Genomic DNA, 4,824 nt, shown 5'->3' with positions numbered 1-4,824 from the left:
CTCGGTAGTACTGCCAGACCAAGGCGAAGACTTTGCTCACATAGTTAGGCTTGAAGGAAGAGGTTGTCAAACTCAAACTGACAAAGAGAAAGGGCCCAAATTCGATAGTGGGGCTTGTTCGGCAGGGAAAAAAGAAACATGCCTATTCCATACCATAGGAACTTGTCGTGAGGAACAAAAGAAGTACTATATATCTTTGGGAACTTGAGGCAATTGAAGGCTATTCGACAACCAATTTTTTTGGGCCGAGGATTATCAGGCCTAATGGCCCGAAGTGCTAGTAATTATTGGGTGGGGGGTAGGTGGGGCAGAAATTGGGAGCTCTATTTCGTTACCCGGAATGCACGCCAGTTGGTCCAGGCCTGGTTAGTACCAGCGCATCTCCCCAACTATATCCTATTTACTTTCTTTTTTAAACCGAGGACTACTTTTAAGCATCTTTTTCTGAATCAAACAAATCACAAAACTACACAATTTACTATTATGTGTTTTTACATACTAAACCGTAGTCATAAACAATACCGACCCACCTAGCGAACCGTCATATTTACGCGTTTTAATTTAGGACCATGTTTTTAAACTTCATTTCCCAAACAAACAAATCACAAAAACAATACCCATGCATAACACTATAAAACAACTTAGATTTTATAATTTTGAAACAAAAACCAAAATTTACATGTGATTCTTCGTGTGTCTCAATAGCCGAGGGAGGGGTGGAAATCGGGGGCTCTGTTTCGTCACCGGGAATGGACACCCATTGATTCGGGCCTGGTTAGTGCCAGCGCATCTCCCCAACTATCCTATTTATGTATTTATATCGGCAATAATGCTGAATATTAGTCCCTTGTGCTGGCATGCGTGGTGCATGCCGGCCTATATGAAAATTGTACCGTCGTCGTAAACACTATGGATGCACCTAGCCAGCCGTCCGTATTTACTCTCTTTTTTAACTTAGGAATACATTTTAATCATCTTTTCTCAATCAAACAAATCATAAAACTATACCCAATTCACTATTATGTGTGTTTACATGAGCCCAAAATACTAAACTGTAGTCATAAACCCAACAGACCCCTCTACCAAACCGTCATATTTACGTGTTTTAATTTAGAATCACCATTTTATGCCTCATTTCCCAAACAACAAATCACAAAAAAAACATCCATAACCCTATAAAACAGTTTTTATTGCATACTACTTTGAAAAAAAAAAACTTACCTGTGGTATTTCGTGTGTCTCAACAGGCAGACAGAACCTGGGACAGTCTGAGCTGTGCGCCCCCACCGCCCAGCGGTCGTTATCACATGATGATGCCCGGCGCCCCCGGCGAACCGAAGACCGTGATAGTTCAACGTTACCAGCCACACAGAAAAAAAAAAAGCATAACAAATTTGCCGCGGTCCATCACCGGTCGCTGTCCGCGGCAGTAAACAGAGATAATGCACCCCCGGGGAAGGACACCGATGCCAGCCAAGACATTAACTACTGAAAAAAAATCAATGAATTGTACTACCACCCAAAATAAGCGGTGGGAAGAGCGGGAAAAAGGTAAAATATTCGCCTCGATGTCATCAAAGCCCACCTCTAATTATTATTTATTTATTAATTCCTTACGGTAATTCCCCTTTCCTCCTCCTCCCTTCCAGTCTACTCCTCCTCCTCCTCCTCTCTCCCAAATCACCGACCCGTCGCGAAATCGGCAGATTTGCTCCGCGGGAGCGCGTCGACGACGGGTCGATGGCCGCCGCCGCCGCGTTCTCCATCAGGTTCGTGTGGAGGCGCCGCGCCGTCTCGTCGGTGTTATATATGGTGGTCGTGTTTGCGTTTATCCTTTCCTGATCTCGGTCTGTGAACTGTCCCAAGGGAGTACGCGGCGAGCGTGAGGGGCAAGCCAGCGGCGGAGGGGCGGCGTCTCTTGGGAATCGAGGATCTGCCGCCTCTCGGGGCGCCGAGGTGCCGGTGGTGGGCGGATGAGCTGGCCTCCACCGTGGCTGCCGCAGCTGCGGCGGCGTCCGCGAGGAGGGCGCCAGGGAAGGCGAGGCCGCCGAAGAAGCGGTCCATCTCCGACCTCTTCGCCGCGGCGCCCCCCTTGCCCGTGCCCCCGGCCGGTGATACCGGGTGCAAAGAGCAAACGGAGGTGGACGGCGACGAGGCGCTGTGCGCGATCGCGAGGCGGGCCAAGGAGGAGAAGAAACGAAAGAGAAAGCTGCAAGAAGAGGAGGGGCAGAAGGAGGAGACGGCGGCAGTGGATGCCGCGCCGGAGAGCAGCCGAGGCCGAGAGCCCGAGGGGAATTTCGCTGCAAGAAAGGTACGTGGTCCGGCCCAACCCAGCCCAACCCAACCCAAGTCTTCCCTGTCTTTTTTTTGCAGTGGCAAGTCTTCCCTGTCTGCCCAGTGCAATGATATCACGTCTGCTATTATTCCCACGTATTTGTACTTTTATATATCTCCTAAAAATTGATGGGATGATTGGTTCATCTCTTGATTCACTTGCTGGACAGTATGAGGATGGTTAGATGCTTGCTGGCTGCATATAATTAGATTTTGTTGTCTCATTGCCATGTTATTAGTACTATATATTAGCAGCTAATGTGATTGCTATTTGTGGATACATATTGTGGGGGCAATTAGCTGTGACTGGTTCTATATCGGACCGATGCATCACCTCGCAGGATAGTTTATGTTAGATGTGCCGATCCCAGTTCCTAATCTAATCTAAACCAGGCGTAGCTAGTTCGTCTAGAAGATTGTGTGGCTAGTCGATAATTGCTGCCAGGTGCACGGCAATTTTCGGACTGTCCAAACCTTTACGGGGCTTGTGCTAACCGCTAACGTTAGAACGATTAGTGTGTTTTCTTTCTTGTACATTTGCTACTTCTTTACTACCTGTATATGGAAATATTGTTATTTCATGCTTAATTTGTGCACTTTAATAGATCAGTCCAAGTCGGGGAATGGGACATTCGATTTGTGCAAATCTTGGGCGAACTGTGACGTTGAGCTGTTCATGCAGTGAATTAGGACCAATATAATCAATAAGAATCCGGTAGATTATTTGATGGCCACCAATAATCAAACCACTAGTGGTAGTGCACTCTAGACCGGCTAGCTGGTACTGCAACATATGTACCTTATCTGTGCATGCAAGGTGCGTCGTGTTGCCTTTTGACACACCATGCAAGGTCTTTTTTTTTTTTTGAGAGGTGCCTAGTTGGTGTCGCTCCTTCAGATTTCAGTCGGGTCCGGGTCCGGACCCATACACGAGACTTCATCATAGGACGAGGACATGGAGCAGGCATTTACGTCATTGATAAGCGGGCTTTATCATTACTTATCTGTTACTTTTATTCGCCTACATCACCTGTCTTATTGTTCAATAATTCGTGATGTACGTATGCCCATGATAGCTATTCTCAATACATCCGTTAAGCATGCATACAGGCAGTGTTTCGAAGAGGGTGGTGGTTCCCAGTATGCATGTTGCAGTCAGACACTCAGACTCAGACTATCACCATATGTTTGTCATGATCCATATATCTGTACTGTTTTAGGGACTATTAATATTCCAGTAATTAACTTATAAACTGGACTAATACGATAGAAATTTAATAGGATACTCTTTTGGAAGAATCTACTATCAACTTAACCCTAATTGTTAAAAAGTAGATACTCGCTCACCTGACTGATCGTGTTTCGACCGCCTCACGGCCGTTGGATCCGAGTTTGATCCGACGACACGCAATGCAACTCGCTCCCACACGCTGACTCAACATGTTTTGCAACATGGACTATGTTGCAAAGACCTGAAGCCCAACATGGGTTTGTTGCGGTCTGATCAGGTGAAGCGTCCGTCTTGTTCTTGACTCCTTCATCTTCTTGTTCCACCTCTGTTCACCGTCGTCCGGCATTGAATATGCCGCCTTCCGTCCGTCTCATCACCTTTCGTCTGTCTCCGGCCACCTCGTCCACGCCTATGAGATCATGGCGAGGCCCTCCTTCGTTCCCCCCTCTTCCCCAGTTGATCTCTGCTCTGGAGACGTCGCCCTGCTCGAAGTCCAAGCTTTTGGCTACGGCCGCCATGGCCATGGAGGCCAAGCTCGGCCGACCTTCCCTGGTTTGCACGACCTCCCATGTAGCCCAGCGCCCCATGTCCGCACACCAAGATCCCCACCCGATGCACCCAAACACTCCTTGCGCTGCTCTAGCCGGCGGCTGCCGACTGCATTGAAAGGGATTTTGTTTTCTGCAATAGGAGCTGTGTTTGATTTTGTTTCTGCAATGGAGGCTGTGTTTCAGAATGAAAAAAAAACGGTTTGGGGTGATTACAACAAGCCTCTTGGTGCATAGGACCGAGCGGAACACTACGTTTGTTGCAAAGGGGGCGATAGCATTTTTTTTCTAATAACAGGGGTCTTTTTTCATTATGTTTCTGAAACATAGGTCTTGTTTCAAAGAAACAACGGTTCGGCGGGTGAGCAACAAGATTCGTGTTGCAAAGCATCGAGCGCAACACGAGTCTTGTGGGCACAAGCTGACGGGGAGAAAATTGGAGGGCTTCCAAGCTCACCATGCGACAGACCTTTTCTAAACATCACCCGCCAGATGCGTAACATGCCTTTAGAAGTAAATGACAATTTATATCATAGACAAGACTTGACCAACAAGCCGGGAAATCTATTCAAACTCTAATACGGCCACTAACCTGACAGGCTTGTGGAAGTGAAACACGCCTGAACCAGAACTTGATATGAGGTCATTGTTTGGTACGGGCGGAAGGTGGTGATGGGCAGGGTGGATCCATATATGGGTTGTGTGTGTGTG

The 4,824-nt window shown here is 47.5% G+C and overlaps 1 pseudogene; it reads left to right on the top strand.

Annotated features, from left to right (window-relative positions):
* Positions 1-1,633: 1,633 nt before the first annotated feature.
* Positions 1,634-4,824, top strand: part of LOC119267473 — a 9,223-nt pseudogene continuing 6,032 nt past the window's right edge.

Source organism: Triticum dicoccoides, chromosome 3A (assembly GCF_002162155.2).
Source record: "Triticum dicoccoides isolate Atlit2015 ecotype Zavitan chromosome 3A, WEW_v2.0, whole genome shotgun sequence".
NCBI lineage: Eukaryota > Viridiplantae > Streptophyta > Magnoliopsida > Poales > Poaceae > Triticum > Triticum dicoccoides.
The sequence above is the reverse complement of the archived record's forward strand: the minus strand, read 5'-3'. Positions and strand labels throughout refer to the sequence as shown.